Source organism: Danio rerio, chromosome 19 (genome assembly GCF_049306965.1).
Source record: "Danio rerio strain Tuebingen ecotype United States chromosome 19, GRCz12tu, whole genome shotgun sequence".
Lineage (NCBI taxonomy): Eukaryota > Metazoa > Chordata > Actinopteri > Cypriniformes > Danionidae > Danio > Danio rerio.
The window spans coordinates 22312892-22337447 of NC_133194.1; the positions used below are offsets into that span (position 1 = coordinate 22312892).

The 24556-nt window shown below is 43.8% G+C and overlaps 2 long non-coding RNA genes across 2 annotated transcripts in view; one reads left to right on the forward strand and one right to left on the reverse strand.

Moving 5' to 3' along the window:
* The window catches only part of LOC141378973 (uncharacterized), a 29583-nt gene extending 20871 nt beyond the window's left edge, over positions 1-8712 (reverse strand). The window contains exons 1-2 of the long non-coding RNA XR_012394820.1: positions 6293-8712; positions 5910-6161 (exon numbers count right to left, since the gene is read on the reverse strand). This is a non-coding gene — a long non-coding RNA (uncharacterized lncRNA). The remainder of the gene's footprint in view (positions 1-5909; positions 6162-6292) is intronic.
* LOC141378972 (uncharacterized) lies at positions 1032-24253 on the forward strand. Its single transcript, XR_012394819.1, has 4 exons — positions 1032-1289; positions 13868-14000; positions 17871-18080; positions 22502-24253. It is a non-coding gene; the product is annotated as an uncharacterized lncRNA (long non-coding RNA).
* The last annotated feature ends 303 nt before the right edge of the window (positions 24254-24556 follow it).

Consider the following 24556-nt stretch of genomic DNA (forward strand, 5'->3'; position numbering starts at 1 on the left):
TATGGCTCCAAGAGACTTTTTCGTATGTTTTGGCGTGTTTGAGGTGTGTGCCAATTTTCGTGCATGTGCGTGATTCGTAGCTTGGGGGCTCGTCCGTTTAATTTTTCTAGGTGGCGCTGTCGAGTCAATTTGCCACGCCCACTTCAATATTGTTATGTGGATGTGTTCAAGAGATGACGTTTATCAACCATGTGAAGTTTCAGGCAGATCGGACATTGTGTGGCTGAGTTATAAGGACTTCCTGTTCCATGGCGAAGTGTTGAGGTTTGTCATACCGCCACGGACACGCCCCTCTGCGAAAACTCTAGATCTTCACAATATATCATCACTAGAGCTTTCAGATAACACCACTCAATTTTGGTGCTGATACGATAAAATTTATGGGAGGAGTTTATAACTCCGTAAATCATGTCATTTCCTGTGGCCAGCAGGTAGCGCTGTAACTGTATCTGGATATTGGCAAGTAAACGTGTTCAGGTCAGGACGCTTATCAAGCGTGTGAATTTTGAGGCAGATCAGATAATGAATGCCTGAGTTATAACGACTTCCTCTTTTGTGGCGAATCGTCAAAGTTTGCGAGGCCGCCACGGACACGCCCATCGATGAAAACTCTAAAGCTTCGCAATTTAACATCGCCAAGGTCTTTAGATGACAAAACCCAATTTTGGTGTCGATCCGATAAAATCCCTAGGAGGAGTTCGTTAAAATACAACGCTTGGAAATGGCAAAAACGCCACTTTTTCGCCGCAGGAAGTTAAAAATATCCGACTTCCTGTTGGGTTTGAGATATGGCTCCAAGAGACTTTTTCGTATGTTTTGGCGTGTTTGAGGTGTGTGCCAATTTTCGTGCATGTGCTTGATTCGTGGATCGGGGGCTCGTCCGTTTAATTTTTCTAGGTGGCGCTGTCGAGTCATTTTGCCACGCCCACTTCCGAGACCCATATCAACCTGCTATTTACACCGGGTTTGGTGTGTGTGCAAATTTTCATGAGTTTTCGGGCATGTTTAGACCCTCAAAAGTGCCCCGATAGGGGGCGGAATAATAATAATAATAATAATAATAATAATAATAAAAAACGGAGCAATTCCAATAGGGCCTACGCACCGTTTCGGTGCTCGGTCCCTAATTAAAGCTGCAAGCAGCGATGATAGGGACCTCGCACCCGGGCTCACCGCCACCCGGTGGCCTCAGGATGACAGAGAACAGCGAACAGTAATAATTTAAGCCGATATGTTTAAAAAAATCGGAGAAAATCACAGATTTATGCCAAACCTCCTCCTCTCAGCAGGTGGCGCTATGACTGTGACTCAATGTTGTTATGTAGATGTGTTCAGGAGAGGACTTTTATCAACCATGTGAACTTTCAGGCAGATCGGACTTTGTGTGGTTGAGTTATAATGCAAACTACCATCTGCCAGCAGGTGGCGCTATAACTGTGACTTAAGATTGGCATGTAGATGCCTTCAGTAATGGAATTTAATCAACCATGTGAAGTTTCAGGCAGATCGGATGTTGTTTGGCTGAGTTATAAGCCTATCTACCTTCTGCCAGCAGGTGGCGTTATGACTGACTCATTACTGTTTTGGGGATGTGTTCAGAAGAGGACTTTTATGAGCCATGTGAAGTTTTAGGCTGATCTGACTTTGTGTGGTTGAGATATAAGGACTTCCTGTTCCACGGCGAAGTGTTGAGGTTTGTCATGCCGCCACGGACACGCCCCTCTGCAAAAACTCTAGATCTTGACAATATATCATCACTTAAGCTTTCAGATAACAACCCACCAAACTTGGTGCTGATACAAAAAAATAGTGGGAGGAGTTTATTACTCTCTAAATCATGACATTTCCTGTGGCCAGCAGGTGGCGCTATAACTGTATCTGGATATTGGCATGTAAACGTGTTCTGGTCTGGACTCTTATTAAACATGTGAATTTTGAGGCAGATCGGATAATGCATGCCTAAGTTATAATGACTTCCGGTTTTGTGGCGAATCGTCAAAGTTTGCGAGGCCGCCACGGACACGCCCATCGACAAAAACTATAAAGCTCCGCAATTTAACATCACCAAGGCCTTTAGATGACAAAACCCAATTTTGGTGTCGATAGCATAAAATCCCTAGGAGGAGTTCGTTAAGATACAACGCCTGGAAATTGCAAAAATGCCACTTATTTGCAGCAGGAAGTTAAAAATATCCGACTTCCTGTTAGGTTTGAGATATGGCTCCAAGAGACTTTTTCGTATGTTTTGGCGTGTTTGAGGTGTGTGCCAATTTTTGTGCATGTGCGTGATTCGTAGATCAGGGGCTCGTCCGTTTAATTTTTCTAGGTGGCGCTGTCGAGTCATTTTGCCACGCCCACTTCAATATTGTTATGTGGATGTGTTCAAGAGATGACGTATATTAACCATATGAAGTTTCAGGCTGATCAGACTTTGTGTGGTTGAGTTATGAGGACTTCCCGTTCCTTGGCGAAGCGTTGAGGTTTGTGATGCCGCCACGGACACACCCCTCTGCAAAAACTCTAGATCTTTACAATATATCACCGATAGAGCTTTCAGATGACACCACTCAATTTTGGTGCTGATACCATAAAATTTGTGGGAGGAGTTTGTTACAGTGTAAAACATGTCATTTCCTGTGGCCAGTAGGTGGCGCTATTTCTGTATCTGGATATTGGCATGTAAACGTGTTCAGGTCAGGACTCTTATCAAACGTGTGAATTTTGAGGCAGATCGGATAATGCATGCCTGAGTTATAACGACTTCCTGTTTTGTGGCGAATCGTCAAAGTTTGCGAGGCCGCCACAGACACGCCCATCGACGAAAACTCTAAAGCTTCGCAATTTAACATCGCCATGGCCTTTAGATGACAAAACCCAATTTTAGTGTCGATCGGATAAAATCCCTAGGAGGAGTTCGTTAAAATACAACGCCTGGAAATGGCCAAAACGCCACTTTTTCGCCGCAGGAAGTCAAAAATATCCGACTTCCTGTTGGGTTTGAGATATGGCTCCAAGAGACTTTTTCGTATGTTTTGGCGTGTTTGAGGTGTGTGCCAATTTTCGTGCATGTGTGTGATTCGTGGATCGGGGGCTTGTCCGTTTAATTTTTCTAGGTGGCGCTGTGGAGTCATTTTGCCACGCCCACCTCCGAGACCCATATCAACCTGCTATTTACACCGGGTTTGGTGTGTGTGCAAATTTTCATGAGTTTTCGGGCATGTTTAGACCCTCAAAAGTGCCCCGATAGGGGGCGGAATAATAATAATAATAATAATTAAAGCTGCAAGCAGCGATGATAGGGACCTCGCACCCGGGCTCACCGCCGCCCGGTGGCCTCAGGATGACAGAGAACATCGAACAATATTAATTTATGGCGATATATATAAAGAACCTGAGAAAATCACAGATTTATGCCAAACTTCCTCCTGTCAGCAGGTGGCGCTATAACTGTGTCTCAATATTATTATGTAGATGTGTTCAGGAGAGGACTTTTATCCACCATGTGAAGTTTCAGGCTGATCGGACATTGTGTGGTTGAATTATGAGCCAAATTGCCTTCTGCCAGCAGGTGTCGCTATGACAGACTCAATATTGGTATGTAGATGTCTTCAGGAGAGGAATTTAATCAACCATGTGAAGTTTTAAGCAGTTCAGACATTGTGTGGCTGAGTTATAAGCCAAACTTCTTGTAGCCAGCAGGTGGCGCTATGACAGACTCAATATTATTATGTACATGTGTTCAGGAGAGGATTTTAAACAACCATGTAAAGTTTCAGGCAAATCAGACATTGTGTGGCTGAGTTATAAGCCAAACTACCTTCTGCCAGGAGGTGGCGTTATGACTGACTCAATATTGTTATGTGGATGTCTTCAGGAGTGGACTTTTATCAATCATGTGAAGTTTCAGGCTGATCCGAGATTGTGTGGAGATTGTGTTATAAGACAAACTACATTCTGCCAGGAGATGGCGCTATTAAAGACTCAATATTATTATGTAAATGTGCTCAGGAGAGGACTTTCATCAACCATTTGACATTTTAGGCAGATCTGACATTGTATGGCCGAGTTACAAGCCAAACTACCTTCTGCCAGCAGGTGGCGTTATGACTGACTCATTACTGTTTTGGGGATGTGTTCAGGAGAGGACTTTTATCAATCATGTGAAGTTTCAGGCAGATCAGACATTGTGTGGTCGAGTTATAAGTACTTCCTGTTCCATGGCGAAGCGTTGAGGTTTGTCATGCCGCCACGGACACGCCCCTCTGCAAAAACTCTAGATCTTTACAATATATCATCGCTAGAGCTTTCAGATGACACCACTCTATTTTGGTGCTGATACAGGAAAGTTTGTGGAAGGAGTTTGTTACAATGTCTAACATGTCATTTCCTGTGGCCAGCAGGTGGCGCTATAACTGTAACTGGATATCGGCACGTAAACCTGTTCAGGTCAGGACTGTTATTAAATGTGTGAATTTTGAGGCAGATCTGATAATGCATGCCTGAGTTATAACGACTTCCTGTTTTGTGGCGAATCATCAAAGTTTGCGAGGCCGCCACGGACACGCCCATCGACGAAAACTCTAAAGCTTCGCAATTTAACATCGCCAAGGCCTTTAGATTATAAAACCCAATTTTGGTGTCGATCGGATAAAATCCCTAGGAGGAGTTCGTTAAAATACAACGCCTGGAAATGGCAAAAATGCCACTTTTTCGCCGCAGGAAGTTAATAATATCTGACTTCCTGTTAGGTTTGAGATATGGCTCCAAGAGACTTTTTCGTATGTTTTGGCATGTTTAGGGTGTGTGCCAATTTTCGTGCATGTGCGTGATTCGTAGCTCGGGGGCTCGTCCGTTTAATTTTTCTAGGTGGCGCTGTCGAGTCATTTTCCCACGCCCACTTCAATATTGTTATGTGGATGTGTTCAAGAGATGACGTTTATCAACCATGTGAAGTTTCAGGCAGATCAGACATTGTGTGGTTGAGTTATAAGGACTTCCTGTTCCATGGCGAAGCGTTGAGGTTTGTCATACCGCCACGGACACGCCCCTCTGCGAAAACTCTAGATCTTCACAATATATTATCGCTAGAGCTTTCAGGTAACATTACCCAATTTTGGTGCTGATGCGAAAAAATTTGTGGGAGGAGTTTATTACTCCGTAAATCATGTCATTTTCTGTGGCCAGCAGGTGGCGCTATAGCTATATCTGGATATGGGCATGTAAACGTGTTCAGGTCAGGACTCTTATCAAACGTGTGAAATTTGAAGCAGATCGGATGATGCATGCCTGAGTTATAATGACTTCCTGTTTTGTGGCGAATCGTCAAAGTTTGCGAGGCTGCCACGGACACGCCCATCGACGAAAACTCTAAAGCTTCGCAATTTAACATCGCCAAGGCCTTTAGATGACAAAACCCAATTTTGGTGTCGATCGGATAAAATCCCTAGGAGGAGTTCGTTAAAATACGACGCCTGGAAATGGCAAAAATGGCCCTTTTTCGCTGCAGGAAGTGAAAAATATCCGACTTCCTGTTGGGTTTGAGATATGGCTCCAAGAGACTTTTTCGTATGTTTTGGTGTGTTTGAGGTGTGTGCCAATTTTCGTGCGTGTGTGTGATTCGTGGATCGGGGGCTCGTCCGTTTAATTTTTCTAGGTGGCGCTGTCGAGTCATTTTGCCACACCCACTTCCGAGACCCATAATAAACGTAAATTTTCGCCACTTCTGAGGCGTGTGCAAAGTTGCGTGAGTTTTCGGGCATGTTTAGCCCCTCTAAATCGCGATTCATTGGAGAGAAGAATAATAATAATAATAATAATAATAATAATAATAAACGGAGCAATTCCAATAGGGCCTACGCACCGTTTCGGTGCTCGGTCCCTAATAATAAACAAGCAGCGATGATAGGGACCTCGCACCCGGGCTCACCGCCGCCCGGTGGCATCAGGATGACAGAGAACAGCGAACAGTAATAATTTAAGCCGATATATTAAAAATATCTGAGAAAATCACAGATCTATGCCAAACTTCCTCCTGTCAGCAAGTGGCGCTATAACTGTGACTCATGATTGGCATGTAGATGTCTTCAGGAGAGGAAACTTATCAACCATGTGAAGTTTTAGGCAGATCGGACATTGTTTGGCTGAGTTATGAGCCAAACTGCCTTTTGTCAGCAGGTGGCGCTAAGACAGACTCAATGTTGTTATGTAGATGTGTTCAGGGGGTGACTTTTATTAACCTTGTGATGTTTCAGGCAGATCGGAGTTTGTGTGGTTGAGTTATAAGCCAATCTACCTTCTGCCAGCAGGTGGCGCTATGACTGACTCAATATTGTTATGTAGATGTGTTCAGGAGAGGACTTTTATCAATCATGTGAAGTTTTAGGCAGATCAGACATTGTGTGGTGTAGTTATAAGGACTTCCTGTTCCATGGCGAAGCGTTGAGGTTTGTCATGCCACCACAGACACGCCCCTCTGCAAAAACTCTAGATCTTCACAATATATCATCGCTAGAGCTTTCAGATGACACCACTCAATTTGGTGCTGATACGGGAAAGTTTGTGGAAGGAGTTTGTTACAGTGTCAAACATGTCATTTCCTGTAGCCAGCAGGTGGCGCTATAACTGTAACTGGATATCGGCACGTAAACCTGTTCAGGTCAGGACTGTTATTAAATGTGTGAATTTTGAGGCAGATCGAATGATGCATGCCTGAGTTATAACGACTTCCTGTTTTGTGGCGAATCATCAACGTTTGCGAGGCTGCCACGGACACAGCCATCGATGAAAACTCTAAAGCTTCGCAATTTAACATCACCAAGGCTTTAAGATGGCAAAACCCAATTTTGGTGTCAATCAGATAAAATCCCTAGGAGGAGTTAGTTAAAATACAACGCCTAGAAATGGCAAAAGAGCCACTTTTTAGCCGTAGGAAGTTAAAAATATCCGACTTCCTGTTGAGTTTGAGATATGGCTCCAAGAGACTTTTTCATATGTTTTGGCATGTTTGAGGTGTGTGCCAATTTTTGTGCATGTGCGTGATTTGTAGATCGGGGGCTCGTCCGTTTAATTTTTATATGTATTCAGGAGAGGAATTTAATTAACCATGTGAAGTTTCAGGCTGATCGGAATTTGTGTGGTTAAGTTTTAAGGACTTCATGTTTCATGGCGAAGCGTTGAGGTTTGTCATGCCACCACAAACACGCCCCTCTGCGAAAACTCTAGATCTTCACAATATATCATCGCTAAAGCTTTCAGATAACAACCAACCAAATTTGGTGCTGACACGAAAAAATTTGTGGGATGAGTTTATTACTCTGTAAATCATGACATTTCCTGTGGCCAGCAGGTGGCGCTATAACTGCAACTGGATTTTGGCATGTTCTGGTCTGGACTTATATTAAACATGTGAATTTTGAGGCAGATCGGATAATGCATGCCTGAGATATAATGACTTCCGGTTTTGTGGCGAATCAAAGTTTGCGAGGCCGCCACAGACACGCCCATCGACAAAACCTCTAAAGCTTCGCAATTTAACATCGCCAAGGCCTTTAGATGACAAAACCCAATTTTGGTGTCGATCGGATAAAATGCCTTGGAGGAGTTCGTTAAGATACAACGCCTGGAAATGGCAAAAATACCACTTATTTGCCGCAGGAAGTTAAAAATATCCGACTTCCTGTTGGGTTTGAGTTATGGCTCCAAGAGACTTTTTTGTATGTTTTGACGTGTTTGAGGTGTGTGCCAGTTTTCGTGCATGTGCGTGATTCGTAGATCAGGGGCTCTTCCGTTTAATTTTTATAGGTGGCGCTGTAGAGTCATTTTGCCATGCCCACTTCAATATTGTTATGGGGATGTGTTCAGGAGAGGACTTGTATCAACTATGTGAAGTTTCAGGCAGATCGGACTTTGTGTGGTTGAGTAATAAGGACTTCCTGTTCCATGGCGAAGCGTTGAGGTTTGTCATGCCGCCACGGACAGGCCATTCTCCGAAAACTCTAGATCTTCACAATATAACATCGCTAGAGCTTTCAGATAACACCACCAAATTTTGGTGCTGATATGATAAAATTTGTGGGAGGAGTTTGTGACTCTTTAAAATCATGTCATTTCCTGTGGCCAGCAGGTGGCGCTATAACTGTATCTGGATATTGGCATGTAAACGTGTTCAGGTCAGGACTCTTATCAAGCGTGTGAATTTTGAGGCAGATCGGATAATGCATGCCTGAGTTATAACGACTTCCTGTTTTGTGGCGAATTGTCAAAGTTTGCGAGGCCGCCACAGACACGCCCATCGACGAAAACTCTAAAGCTTCGCAATTTAACATTGCCCATGCCTTTAGATGATAAAACCCAATTTTGGTGTCGATCGGATAAAATCCCTAGGAGGAGTTCGTTAAAATACAACGCCTGAAAATGGCAAAAATGCCACTTTTTCGCCGCAGGAAGTTAAAAATATCCGACTTCCTGTTGGGTTTGACATATGGCTCCAAGAGACTTTTTCGTATGTTTTGGCATGTTTGAGGTGTGTGCCAATTTTCGTGCATGTGCGTGATTCGTGGATCGGGGGCTCGTCCGTTTAAGTTTTCTAGGTGGCGCTGTCGAGTCATTTTGCCACGCCCACTTCCGAGACCCATAATAAACGTAAATTTTCGCCACTTCTGAGGCGTGTGCAAAGTTTCGTGAGTTTTCGGGCATGTTTAGCCCCTTAAAATCGCGATTCATTCCGGAAAAGAATAATAATAATAATAATTAAAGCTGCAAGCAGCGATGATAGGGACCTCGCACCCGGGCTCACCGCCGCCGGTGGCCTCCGGATGACAAAGAACAGCGAACAATAATAACTTAAGCCGATATATAAAAAGAACCAGAGAAAATCACAGATTTATGCCTAACTTTCTCCTGTCAGCAGGTGGCGCTATGACTGTGTCTCAATATTGGCATGTAGATGTGTTCAGGAGAGGATTTTACTAAACCATGTGAAGTTTCAGGCTGATCAGACATTGTGGGGCTGAGTTGTAAGCCAAACTACCTTCTGCCAGCAGGCGGCGCTATGACAGACTCAATATTGGCATGTAAATGTGTTCAGGAGAGGAATTTAATCAACCATGTGAAGTTTCAAGCAGTTCAGACATTGTGTGGCTAAGTTATAAGCCAAACTTTCTGTTGCCAGCAGGTGGCGCTATGACAGACTCAATATTATTATGTACATGTGTTCAGGAGAGGATTTTAAACAACCATGTAAAGTTTCAGGCAGATCAGACATTGTGGGGCTGATTTGTAAGCCAAACTACTATCTGCCAGCAGGTGGCGCTATGACAGACTCAATATTATTATGTAGATGTGTTCAGGAGAGGACTTATATCAACCATGTGAAGTTTCAGGCAGATCGGACAATGTGTGGTTGAGTTATAAGGACTTTCTGTTCCATGGCGAAGCGTTGAGGTTTGTCATGCCGCCACAGACACGCCCCTCAGTGAAAACTCTAGATCTTCACAATATATCATCACTAAAGCTTTCAGATGACACCACCCAAATTTGGTGCTGATACGAAAAAATTTGTAGGAGGAGTTTGTTACAGCTTAAAACATGTCATTTCCTGTGGCCTGTAGGTGGCACTATAACTGTATCTGGATATCGGCATGTAAACGTGTTCAGGTCAGGACTCTTATCATACATGTGAATTTTGAGGCAGATTGGATAATGCATGCCTGAGATATAATGACTTCCGGTTTTGAGGCGAATCATCAAAGTTTGCGAGGCCGCCACAGACACGCCCATCGACAAAAACTCTAAAGCTTCGCAATTTATTATCGCCAAGGCCTTTTGATGACAAAACCAAATTTTGGTGTCGATCGGATAAAATCCCTAGGAGGAGTTCGTTAAGATACAACGCCTGGAAATGGCAAAAATGCCACTTATTTGCCGCAGGAAGTTAAAAATATCCGACTTCCTGTTGGGTTTGAGGTATGGCTCCAAGAGACTTTTTCGTATGTTTTGGCGTGTTTGAGGTGTGTGTCAATTTTCGTGCATGTGTGTGATTCGTAGATCAGGGGCTCGTCCGTTTAATTATTATAGGTGGCGCTGTCGAGTCATTTTGCCACGCCCACTTCAATATTGTTATGGGGATGTGTTCAGGAGAGGACTTTTATCAACTATGTGAAGTTTCAGGCAGATCGGACTTTGTGTGGTTGAGTTATAAGGACTTCCTGTTCCATGGCGAAGCGTTGAGGTTTGTCATGCCGCCACGGACACGCCCCTCTGTGAAAACTCTAGATCTTCACAATATATCATCGCTAGGGCTTTCAGATAACACCACCCAAATTTGGTGCTGATACGAAAAAATTTGTAGGAGGAGTTTGTTACAGTGTAAAACATGTCATTTCCTGTGGCCTGTAGGTGGCACTATAACTGTATCTGGATATCGGCATGTAAACGTGTTCAGGTCAGGACTCTTATCAAACATGCGAATTTTGAGGCAGATCGGATAATGCATGCCTGAGTTATATCGACTTCCTGTTTTGTGGCGAATCGTCAAAGTTTGCGAGGCCGCCACGGACACGCCCATCGATGAAAACTCTAAAGCTTCGCAATTTAACATCGCCAAGGCCTTTAGATGACAAAACCCAATTTTGGTGTCGATCGGATAAAATCCCTAGGAGGAGTTCGTTAAAATACAACGCCTGGAAATGGCAAAAACGCCACTTTTTCGCCGCAGGAAGTTAAAAATATCCAACTTCCTGTTGGGTTTGAGATATGGCTCCAAGAGACTTTTTTGTATGTTTTGGCATGTTTGAGGTGTGTGCCGATTTTCTTGCATGTGCGTGATTCGTGGATCGGGGGCTTGTCCGGTTAATTTTTCTAGGTGGCGCTGTTGAGTCATTTTGCCACGCCCATTTCCAAAACCCGTAACAAACGTAAATTTTTGCCACTTCTGAGGTGTGTGCAAAGTTTCGTGAGTTTTCGGGCATGGTAAGGCCCTCAAAATCGCGATTCATTCCGGAAAAGAATAATAATAATAAACGGAGCAATTCCAATAGGGCCTTGCACCGTTTGGTGCTCGGTCCCTAATAATTAAAGCTGCAAGCAGCGATGATAGGGACCTCGCACCCGGGCTCACCCCCGCCCGTGGCCTCCGGATGACAAAGAACAGCGAACAATAATAACTTAAGCCGATATATAAAAAGAACCAGAGAAAATCACAGATTTATGCCTAACTTTCTCCAGTCAGCAGGTGGCGCTATGACTGTGTCTCAATATTGGCATGTAGATGTGTTCAGGAGAGGATTTTACTAAACCATGTGAAGTTTCAGGCTGATCAGACATTGTGGGGCTGAGTTGTAAGCCAAACTACCTTCTGCCAGCAGGCGGCGCTATGACAGACTTAATATTGGCATGTAAATGTGTTCAGGAGAGGAATTTAATCAACCATGTGAAGTTTCAAGCAGTTCAGACATTGTGTGGCTGAGTTATAAGCCAAACTTTCTGTTGCCAGCAGGTGGCGCTATGACAGACTCAATATTATTATGTACATGTGTTCAGGAGAGGATTTTAAACAACCATGTAAAGTTTCAGGCAGATCAGACATTGTGGGACTAATTTGTAAGCCAAACTACTATCTGCCAGCAGGTGACGCTATGACAGACTCAATATTATTATGTAGATGTGTTCAGGAGAGGACTTTTATCAACCATGTGAAGTTTCAGGCAGGTCGGACATTGTGTGGTTGAGTTATAAGGACTTTCTGTTCCATGGCGAAGCGTTGAGGTTTGTCATGCCGCCACAGACACGCCCCTCGGTGAAAACTCTAGATCTTTACAATATATCATCGCTAGAGCTTTCAGATAACAACACCCCAGTTTTGGTGCTGATACGATAAAATTTGTGGGAGGAGTTTGTTACTCCGTAAATAGTGTAATTTCCTGTGGCCAGCAGGTGGCGCTATAACTGTATCTGGATATTGGCATGTAAACGTGTTCTGGTATGGACTCTTATTAAACATGTGAATTTTGAGGCAGATTGGATAATGCATGCCTGAGTTATAATGACTTCCGGTTTTATGGCGAATCATCAAAGTTTGCGAGGCCGCCACAGACACGCCCATCGACAAAAACTCTAAAGCTTTGCAATTTAACATCGCCAAGGCCTTTTGATGACCAAACCCAATTTTGGTGTTGATCGGATAAAATCCCTAGGAGGAGTTCGTTAAGATACAACGCCTGGAAATGGCAAAAATGCCACTTATTTGCCGCAGGAAGTTAAAAATATCCGACTTCCTGTTGGGTTTGAGATATGGCTCCAAGAGACTTTTTTGTATGTTTTGGCATGTTTGAGGTGTGTGTCAATTTTCGTGCATGTGTGTGATTCGTAGATCAGGGGCTCGTCCGTTTAATTATTCTAGGTGGCGCTGTCAAGTCATTTTGCCACGCCCACTTCAATATTGTTATGGGGATGTGTTCAGGAGAGGACTTTTATCAACTATGTTAAGTTTCAGGCAGATCGGACTTTGTGTGGTTGAGTTATAAGGACTTCCTGTTACATGGCGAACCGTTGAGGTTTGTCATGCCGCCATGGACACGCCCCTCTCCGAAAACTCTAGATCTTCACAATATATCATCGCTAGAGCTTTCAGATGACACCACCTAAATTTGGTGCTGATACGAAAAAATTTGTAGGAGGAGTTTGTTACAGTGTAAAACATGTCATTTCCTGTGGCCAGTAGGTGGCGCTATAACTGTATCTGGATATCGGCATGTAAACCTGTTCAGGTCAGGACTCTTATCAAACGTGCGAATTTTGAGGCAGATCGGATAATGCATGCCTGAGTTATAACGACTTCCTGTTTTGTGGCGAATCATCAAAGTTTGCGAGGCCGCCATGGACACGCCCATCGACGAAAACTCTAAAGCTTCGCAATTTAACATCGCCAAGGCCTTTAGATGACAAAACCCAATTTTGGTGTCGATCAGATACAATCCCTAGGAGGAGTTCGTTAAAATACAACGCCTGGAAATGGCAAAAACGCCACTTTTTCGCCGCAGGAAGTTAAAAATATCCGACTTCCTGTTGGGTTTGAGATATGGCTCCAAGAGACTTTTTCGTATGTTTTGGCATGTTTGAGGTGTGTGCCGATTTTCTTGCATGTGCGTGATTCGTGGATCGGGGGCTTGTCCGGTTAATTTTTCTAGGTGGCGCTGTCGAGTCATTTTGCCACGCCCATTACCAAAACCCATAACAAACGTAAATTTTCGCCACTTCTGAGGTGTGTGCAAAGTTTCGTGAGTTTTCGGGCATGGTAAGGCCCTCAAAATCGCGATTCATTCCGGAAAAGAATAATAATAATAAACGGAGCAATTCCAATAGGGCCTTGCACCGTTCGGTGCTCGGTCCCTAATAAACGGAGCAATTCCAATAGGGCCTTGCACCGTTCGGTGCTCGGTCCCTAATTAAAGCTGCAAGCAGCGATGATAGGGACCTCGCACCCGGGCTCACCGCCGCCCAGTGGCCTCAAGATGACAGAGAAGAGCGAACAACAATAATTTAAGCCAATATATATAAAGAACCTGGGAAAATCACAGATTTATGCCAAACTTCCTCCTGTCAGCAGGTGGCGCTATAAATGTGACTCAAGATTGGCATTTAGATGTCTTCAGGAGAGGAATCTTATCAACCATGTGAATTTTCAGGCAGTTCTGACATTGTGTGGCTGAGTTATAAGGCAAACTTCCTTCTGCCAGCAGATGGCGCTATGCTAGACTCATTATTGTTATGTAGATGTGTTCAAGAGAGGACTTTTATCAACCATGGGAAGTTTCAGGCAGATCGGACTTTGTGTGGTTGAGTTACAATGCAAACTACCATCTGCCAGCAGGTGGCGCTGTAACTGTGACTTAAGATTGGCATGTAGATGCCTTCAGTAATGGAATTTAATCAACCATGTGAAGTTTCAGGCAGATCAGACATTGTGTGGCTGAAATATAAGCCAAACTACCTTCTGCCAGCAGGTGGCGCAATGACTGACTCAATAATGTTATGTAGATGTGTTCAGGAGAAGACTTTTATCAACCATGTGAAGTTTCACGCAGATCGGACATTGTGTAGCTGAGTTATAAGCAAAACTACCTGTTGCAAGCAGGTGGCGCTATGACTGTGACTCAATATTGGCATGTAGATGTCTTCAGGAGAGGAATTTAATGAACCTTGTTAAGTTTCAGGCTGATTGGACATTGTGTAGCTGAGTTATAAGCAAAACTACCTTCTGTCAATAGGTGGCGCTATGACTGACTCAATATTGGCACGTATATGTGTTCAGGAGAGGACTTTTATCAACCCTGTGAAGTTTCAGGCAGATCGGACATTGTGTGGTTGAGGTATAAGGACTTCCAGTTCCATGGCGAAGCGTTGAGGTTTGTCATGCCGCCACAGACACGCCCCTCTGCGAAAACTCTAGATCTTCACAATATATCATCGCTAGAGCTTTCAGATGACACCACTCAAATTTGGTGCTGATACGATAAAATTTGTGGGAGGAGTTCGTTACAGTGTAAAACATGTCATTTCCTGTGGCCAGCAGGTGGCGCTATAACTGTATCTGGATATTGGCATGTAAACGTGTTCAGGTCAGGACGCTTATCAAACGTGTGAATTTTGAGGCAGATCGGATAATGCATGCCTAAGTTATAGCGACTTCCTGTTTTGTGGCGAATCGTCAAATTTTGCGAGGCCGCCACGGACACGCCCATCGACGAAAACTCTAAAGCTTCGCAATTTAACATCGCCAAGGCCTTTAGATGACAAAACTCAATTTTGGTGTCGATCGGATAAAATCCCTAGGAGGAGTTCGTTAAAATACAACGCCTGGAAATGGCAAAAACGCCACTTTTTCGCCGCAGGAAGTTAAAAATATCCGACTTCCTGTTGGGTTTGAGATATGGCTCCTTGAGACTTTTTCGTATGTTTTGGTGTGTTTGAGGTGTGTGCCAATTTTCGTGCAAGTGCGTGATTCGTGGATCGGGGGCTCGTCGATTTAATTTTTCTAGGTGGCGCTGTCGAGTCATTTTGCCACGCCCACTTCCGAAGCCCATAACAAACGTAAATATTCGCCACTTCTGAGCCGTGTGCAAAGTTTCGTGAGTTTTCGGGCATGTTTAGCCCCTCAAAACTGCGATTCATTCCGCGGAAGAAGTCGGAAGAATAATAATAATAAACGGAGCAATTCCAATAGGGCCTTGCACCGTTCGGTGCTCGGTCCCTAAAAACAGAGCAATTCCAATAGGGCCTACGCACCGTTTCGGTGCTCGGTCCCTAATAATAATAATTAAAGCTGCAAGCAGCGATGAAAGGGACCTCGCACCCGGGCTCAACGCCTGTTGGCCTCAGGATGACAGAAAACAGCGAACAATATTAATTTAAGCCGATTTATATATAGAACCTGAGAAAATCACTCATTCATGCCAAACTTTCTCTTGTCAGCAGGTGGCGTTATAACTCTGACTCAAGATTTGCATGTAGATGCCTTCAGTAGAGGAATTTTATCAACCATGTGAATTTTCAGCCAGATCGGACATTGTTTGGCTGAGTTATATGTAATTTCCTGTTGCCAGCAGGTGGCGCTATGACTGTGACTCGATATTGGCATGTAGATGTCTTTAGGAGAGGATTTTAATCAACCATGTAAATTTTCAGGCTGGTCAGAATTTGTGTGGCTGAGTTATAAGCCAAACTATCTTCTGCCAGCAGGTGGCGCTATGACTGTGACTCAATATTGCAATGTAGATGTCTTCAGGAGAAGAATTTAATCAACCATGTGAAGTTTCAGGCAGATCAGAGATCATGTGGCTGAGTTATAAGCCAAAATACCTTCTATCAGCAGGTGGCGCTATGACAGACTCAATATCATTTTGTAGATGTGCTTAGGAGAGGACTTTCATCAACCATGTGAAGTTTCACGCAGACCGGACATTGTGTGGTTGAGTTACAAGCCAAACTACCTTCTGCCAGAAGGTGGCGCTATGACAGGCTCAATATTGTTATGTGGATGTGTTCAGGAGAGGAATATGATCAACCTTGTGAAGTTTCAGGCAGATCACACATTGTGTGGTTGAGTTATAAGCATTTCCTGTTCCATGGCGAAGCGTTGAGGTTTGTCATGCCGCCACAGACACGCCCCTCTGCAAAATCTCTAGATCTTTACAATATATCATTGCTAGAGCTTTCAAATAACATCACTCAAATTTGATGCTGATATAATAAAGTTTGCGGAAGGAGTATATTACAATGTAAAACATGTCATTTCCTGTGGCCAGCAGGTGGCGCTATAACTCTATCTGGATATCAGCATATAAATGTATTCAGGTCAGGACTCTTATCAAATGTGTGAATTTTTAAGGCAGATTGGATAATGCATGCCTGAGTTATAACGACTTCCTGTTTTGTGGCGAATCGTCAAAGTTTGCGAGGCCGCCACAGACACGCCCATCGATGAAAACTCAAAAGCTTCGCAATTTAACATCGCCAAGGCCTTTAGATGACAAAACCAAAATTTGGTGTTGATAAGATAAAATCCCTAGGAGGAGTTCGTTAAAATACAACGCCTGGAAAAGGCAAAAATGCCACTTTTTCGCCGCAGGAAGTTAAAAATAACCGACTTCCTGTTGGGTTTGAGATATGGCTCCAAGAGACTTTTTCGTATGTTTTGCCATGTTTGAGGTGTGTGCCAATTTTCGTGCATGTGCGTGATTCGTGGATCGGGGGCTCGTCCGATTAGTTTTTGTAGGTGGCGCTGTCGAGTCATTTTGCCACGCCCACTTCAATATTGTTATGAAGATGTGTTCAGGAGAGGACTTTTATCAACCTCATGAAGTTTCAGGCAGATCGCACATTGTGTGGTTGAGTTATAAGGACTTCCTCTTCCATGGCGAAGCGTTGAGGCTTGTCATGGTGCCACGGACACGCCCCTCTGCGAAAACTCTAGATCTTCACAATATATAATCGCTAGAGCTTTCAGATAACACCACTCAAATTTGGTGCTGATACGATAAAATTTGTGGGAGGAGTTAGTCACACTGTAAAACATGCCATTTCCTGTGGCCAGCAGGTGGCGCTATAACTGTATCTGGATATTGGCATGTAAACGTGTTCAGGTCAGGACTGTTATTAAACGTGTGAATTTTGAGGCAGATCGGATAATGCATGCCTGAGTTATAATGACTTCCTGTTTTGTGGCGAATCGTCAAGGTTTGTGAGGCCGCCACGGACACGCCCATCGACGAAAACTCTAAAGCTTCGCAATTTAACATCGCCAAGGCCTTTAGATGACAAAACCCAATTTTGGTGTCGATCGGATAAAATCCCTAGGAGGAGTTCGTTAAAATACAACGCCTGGAAATGGCAAAAATGCCACTTTTTCGCCGCAGGAAGTTAAAAATATCCGACTTCCTGTTGGGTTTGAGATATGGCTCCAAGAGACTTTTTTGTATGTTTTGGCATGTTTGAGGTGTGTGCCAATTTTCGTGCATGTGCGTGATTCGTGGATCGGGGGCTTGTCCGTTTAATTTTTCTAGGGGGCGCTGTCGAGTCATTTTGCCACGCCCACTTCAGAGACCTGTAACAAACGTAAATTTTCGCCACTTCTGAGGCGTGTGCAAAGTTGCGTGAGTTTTCGGGCATGTTTAGCCCCTCTAAATCGCGATTCATTGGAGAGAAGAATAATAATTAAAGCTGCAAGCAGCGATGATAGGGACCTCGCACCCAGGCTCACCGCCGCCCGGTAGCCTCAGAATAACAGAGAACAGCGAACAATATTAATTTCAGCCGATATATAAAAAAATCTGAGAAAAATCACAGATTTACGCCAAACTTCCTCCTGTCAGCAGGTGGCGCTATAACTGTGACTCAAGATCGGCATGTAGATGTCTTTAGAAGAGGCATCTCATCTAACCTGTGAATTTTCAGGCAGATCGGACATTGTTTGGCTGAGTTATAAGCCAAACTACCTTCTGCCAGCAGGTGGCGTTATGACTGACTCAATATTGTTATGTGGATGTGTTCAGGAGTGGACTTTTATCAACCATGTGAAGTTTCAGGCAGATCAGACATTGTGTGGTTGAGTTATAAGAACTTCCTGTTCCATGGCGAAGCGTTGAGGTTTGTCATGCCGCCACGGACACGCCCCTCTTCAAAAACTCTAGATCTTCACATTATATCATCGCTTGAGCTTTCAGATAACACAACCCAAATTTGGTGCTGATACGAAAAAATTTGTGGTAGGAGTTTATTACTCTGTAAATAATGACATTTCCCGTGGCCAGCAGGTGGCGCTATAACTGTATCTGGATATCGGCATGTAAACGTGTTCTGGTCTGGACTTATATTAAACATGTGAATTTTGAGGCAGATCGGATAATGCATGCCTGAGTTATAATCACGTCCGGTTTTGTGGCGAATCGTCAAAGTTTGCGAGGCCGCCACGGACACGCCCATCGACAAAACCTCTAAAGCTTCGCAATTTAACATCGCCAAGGCCTTTAGATGACAAAACCCAATTTTGGTGTTGATAGGATAAAATCCCTAGGAGGAGTTCGTTAAGATACAAAGCCTGGAAATGGCAAAAATGCCACTTATTTGCCGCAGGAAGTACAAAATATCCGACTTCCTGTTGGGTTTGAGATATGGCTCCAAGAGACTTTTTCGTATGTTTTGACATGTTTGAGGTGTGTGCCAATTTTTGTGCATGTGCGTGATTCGTAGATCAGGGGCTCGTCCGTTTAATTTTTATAGGTGGCGCTGTCGAGTCATTTTGCCACGCCCACTTTATTATTGTTATGAGGATGTGTTCAGGAGAGGACTTTTATCAACCATCTGAAGTTTTAGGCAGATTGGACATTGTGTGGTTGAGTTATAAGGACTTCCTGTTCCATGGCGAAGCGTTGAGGTTTGTCATGCCGCCACGGACACACCCCTCTGCAAAAACTCTAGATCTTCACAATGTATCATTGCTAGGGCTTTCAGATAAGACCACTTAAATTTGGTGCGGATACGATAAAATTTGTGGGAGGAGTTTGTTACAATGTAAAACATGTCATTTCCTGTAGCCAGCAGGTGGCGCTATAACTGTATCTGGATATCGGCATGTACACGTGTTCAGGTCAGGACGCTTATCAAGCGTGTGAATTTTGAGGCAGATTGGGTAATGCATGCCTGAGTTATAACGACTTCCTGTTTTGTGGCGAATCGTCAAAGTTTGCGAGGCCGCCACGGACACGCCCATCGACGAAAACTCTAAAGCTTCGCAATTTAACATCATCAAGGCCTTTAGATGACAAAACCCAAATTTGGTGTCGATCGGATAAAATCCCTAGGAGGAGTTCGTTAAAATATAACGCCTGGAAATGGCAAAAACGCCACTTTTTCGCCGCAGGAAGTTAAAAATATCCGACTTCCTGTTGGGTTTGAGATATGGCTCCAAGAGACTTTTTCGTATGTTTTGGCATGTTTGAGGTGTGTGCCAATTTTCGTGCATGTGCGTGATTCGTGGATCGGGGGCTCGTCCGTTTAATTTTTCTAGGTGGCGCTGTCGAGTCATTTTGCCACGCCCACTTCTGAAGCCCATAAAAAACGTAAATTTTCGCCACTTCTGAGGCGTGTGCAAAGTTGCGTGAGTTTTCGGGCATGTTTAGCCCCTCAAAATCGCGATTCATTGGAGAGAAGAATAATAATAATAATTAAAGCTGCAAGCAGCGATGATAGGGACCTCGCACCCAGGCTCACCGCCGCCCGGTAGCCTCAGGATAACAGAGAACAGCGAACAATATTAATTTCAGCCGATATATATAAAGAACCTGAGAAAAATCACAGATTTATGCAAAACTTCCTCCTGTCAGCAGGTGGCGCTATAACTGTGACTCAAGATCGGCATGTCGATGTCTTTAGGAGAGGCATCTCATCTAACCTGTGAATTTTCAGGCAGATCGGACATTGTTTGGCTGAGTTATAAGCCAAACTACCTTCTGCTATCAGGTGGCGCTATGACTGTGACTCAATATTGTTATGTGAATGTGTTCAGGGGAGGACTTTTATCAACCATGTGAAGTTTCAGGCTGATCGGACTTTGTGTGGTTGAGTTATGAGGACTTCCTGTTCCATGGCGAAGCGTTGAGGTTTGTCATGCTGCCACAGACACGCCCTTCTGTGAAAATTTCAGACCCTAACAAAATGTAATTGCTAGAACTTTCAGATAACAACCAACCAAACTTGGAGCTGATACGAAAAATTTTGTGGGAGGAGTTTATTACTCTGTAAATCATGACATTTCTTGTGGCCAGCAGGTGGCGCTGTAACTGTATCTGGATATTGGCATGTAAATGTGTTCAGGTCAGGACTCTTATTAAACATGTGAATTTTGAGGCAGATTAGATAATGCATGCCTGAGTTATAATGACTTCCGATTTTGTGGCGAATCGTCAAAGTTTGCGAGGCCGCCACGGACACGCCCATTGACAAAAACTCTAAAGCTTCACAATTTAACATCGCCAAGGCCTTTAGATGACAAAACCTAATTTTGGTGTCGATCACATAAAATCCCTAGGAGGAGTTCGTTAAAATACAACGCCTGGAAATGGCAAAAATGCCACTTATTTGCCGCAGGAAGTTAAAAATATCCGACTTCTTGTTGGGTTTGAGATATGGCTCCAAGAGACTTTTTCGTATGTTTTGGCGTGGTTGAGGTGTGTGCCAATTTTCGTGCATGTGCGTGATTCGTAGATCAGGGGCTCGTCCGTTTAATTTTTATAGGTGGCGCTGTCGAGTCATTTTGCCACGCCCACTTCACTATTGTTATGGGGATGTGTTCGGGAAAGGACTTTTATCAAGCATGTGAAGTTTTAGGCTGATCGGACTTGGTGTGGTTGAGTTATAAGGACTTCCTGTTCCATGGCGAAGCGTTGAGGTTTGTCATGCCGCCACAGACACGCCCCTCTGCGAAAACTCTAGATCTTCACAATATATCATCGCTAGAGCTTTCAGATAACACCACTCAAATTTGGTGCTGGTACAATAAAGTTTGTGGGAGGAGTTTGTCACACTGTAAAACATGTCATTTCCTGTGGCCAGCAGGTGGCGCTATAACTGTATCTGGATAGTGGCATGTAAACGTGTTCAGGTCAGGACGCTTATCAAGCGTGTGAATTTTGAGGCAGATCGGATAATGCATGCCCGAGTTATAACGACTTCCTGTTTTGTGGCGAATTGTCAAAGTTTGCGAGGCCGCCACGGACACGCCCATCGACGAAAACTCTAAAGCTTCGCAATTTAACATCGCCAAGGCCTTTAGATGACAAAACCTAATTTTGGTGTCGATCGGATAAAATCCCTGGGAGGAGTTCGTTAAAATACAACGCTTGGAAATGGCAAAAACGCCACTTTTTCGCCGCAGGAAGTCAAAAATATCCGACTTCCTGTTGGGTTTGAGATATGACTCCAAGAGACTTTTTCGTATGTTTTGGCGTGTTTGAGGTGTGTGCCAATTTTCGTGCATGTGTGTGATTCGTGGATCGGGGGCTCGTCCGTTTAATTTTTCTAGGTGGCGCTGTCGAGTCGTTTTGCCACGCCCACTTCCGAGACCCATATCAACCTGCTATTTACACCGGGTTTGGTGTGTGTGCAAATTTTCATGAGTTTTCGGGCATGTTTAGACCCTCAAAAGTGCCCCGATAGGGGGCGGAATAATAATAATAATTAAAGCTGCAAGCAGCGATGATAGGGACCTCGCACCCGGGCTCACCGCCGCCCGGTGACCTTACGATGACAGAGAACAGCGAACAATAATAATTTAAGCCAATATATAAAAAAAGATCTAAGAAAATCACAGATTTATGCCAAACTTCCTCCTGTCAGCAGGTGGCGCTATAACTGTGACTTAAGATTGGCATGTAGATGTCTTCCGGAGAGGAAACTTATCAACCATGTGAAGTTTCAGGCACATGGGACATTGTGTGGCTGAGTTATAAGCCAAACTACCTTCTGCCAGCAGGTGGCGTTATGACTGACTCAATATTGTTATGTGGATGTGTTCAGGAGCGGACTTTTATCAACCATGTGAAGTTTCAGGCAGATCAGAGATTGTGTGGAGATTGTGTTTTAAGACAAACTACATTCTGCCAGCAGGTGGCGCTATGAAAGACTCAATATTATTATGTAGATGTGTTTAGGAGAGGACTTTCATCAACCATGTGACATTTTATGCAGATCTGACATTGTGTGACCGAGTTACAAGCCAAAATTTCTTCTGCCAGCAGGTGGCGCTATGACTCTGTCTCAATAATATTATGTAAATGTGCTCAAGAGAGGACTTTCATCAACCATGTGAAGTTTCAGGCAGATCGGACATTGTGTGGCCGAGTTACAAGCCAAACTACCTTCTGCCAGCAGGTGGCGCTATGACTATGACTCAATATTATAATGTAGATGTGCTCAGAAGAGGACTTATATCAACCATGTGAAGTTTCAGGCAGATCGGACATTGTGTGGCCGAGTTACAAGCCAAACTACCTTCTGCCAGCAGGTGGCGCTATGACTGACTCAATATTATAATGTAGATGTGCTCAGAAGAGGACTTTTATCAATCATGTGAAGTTTCAGGCAGATCAGACATTGTGTGGTTGAGTTATAAGAAATTCCTGTTCCATGGCGAAGCGTTGAGGTTTGTCATGCCGCCACGGACACGCCCCTCTGCAAAAACTCTAGATCTTCACAATATATCATCGCTAGAGCTTTCAGATGACACCACTCTATTTTGGTGCTGATACGGGAAAGTTTGTGGAAGGAGTTTGTTACAGTGTCAAACATGTCATTTCCTGTGGCCAGCAGGTGGCGCTATAACTGTAACTGGATATCGGCACGTAAACCTGTTCAAGTCAGGACTGTTATTAAATGTGTGAATTTTGAGGCAGATCGAATATTGCATGCCAGAGTTATAAAGACTTCCTGTTTTGTGGCGAATCATCAAAGTTTGCGAGGCCGCCACGGACACGCCCATCGATGAAAACTCTAAAGCTTCGCAATTTAACATCGCCAAGGCTTTAAGATGACAAAACCCAATTTTGGTGTCGATCAGATAAAATCCCTAGGAGGAGTTCGTTAAAATACAACGCCTGGAAATGGCAAAAGCGCCACTTTTTCGCCATAGGAAGTTAAAAATATCTGACTTCCTGTTGGGTTTGAGATATGGCTCCAAGAGACTTTTTCGTATGTTTTGCCATGTTTGAGGTGTGTGCCAATTTTTGTGCATGTGCGTGATTCGTAGATCGAGGGCTCGTCCGTTTAATTTTTCTAGGTGGCGCTGTCGAGTCATTTTGCCACGCCCACTTCAATATTGTTATGTGGATGTGTTCAAGAGATGACGTTTATCAACCATGTGAAGTTTCAGGCTGATCGGAAATTGTGTGGTTGAGTTATAAGGACTTCCTGTTCCATGGCGAAGCGTTGAGGTTTGTCATACCGCCACGGACACGCCCCTCTGCGAAAACTCTAGATCTCTACAATATATCATCGCTAGAGCTTTCAGATGACACCACTCAATTTTGGTGTTGATACGATAAAATTTGTGGGAGGAGTTTGTTACTCCGTAAATCATGTCATTTCCTGTGGCCAGCAGGTGGCGCTGTAACTGTATCTGGATATTGGCATGTAAACGTGTTCAGGTCAGGACGCTTATCAAGCTTGTGGATTTTGAGGCAGATCGGGTAATGCATGCCTGAGTTATAACGACTTCCTCTTTTGTGGCGAATCGTCAAAGTTTGCGAGGCCGCCACGGACACGCCCATCGATGAAAACTCTAAAGCTTCGCAATTTAACATCGCCAAGGTCTTTAGATGACAAAACCCAATTTTGGTGTCGATCGGATAAAATCCCTAGGAGGAGTTCGTTAAAATACAACGCCTGGAAATGGCAAAAACACCACTTTTTCGCCGCAGGAAGTTAAAAATATACGACTTCCTGTTGGGTTTGAGATATGGCTCCAAGAGACTTTTTCGTATGTTTTGGCATGTTTGAGGTGTGTGCCAATTTTCATGCATGTGCGTGATTCGTATATCGGGGGCTCGTCCGTTTAATTTTTCTAGGTGGCGCTGTCGAGTCATTTTGCCACGCCCACTTCCGAAGCCCATAACAAACGTAAATTTTCGCCACTTCTGAGGCGTGTGCAAAGTTTCGTGAGTTTTCGGGCATGTTTAGCCCCTCAAAACCGCGATTCATTCCGCGGAAGAAGAAGAAGAAGAAGAAGAAGAAGAAGAAGAATAATAAACAGAGCAATTCCAATAGGGCCTACGCACCGTTTCGGTGCTCGGTCCCTAATAATAATTATTATTATTTTAATAATTAATAAATTAATAATAATTAATAAATAATAAAGTAATAATAAATTACTATAATAATAAAGTAATAATAAATTATTACACCCGGGCTCACCGCCGCCCGGTGGCATCAGGATGACAGAGAACAGCGAACAGTAATAATTTAAGCCGATATATTAAAAATATCTGAGAAAATCACAGATCTATGCCAA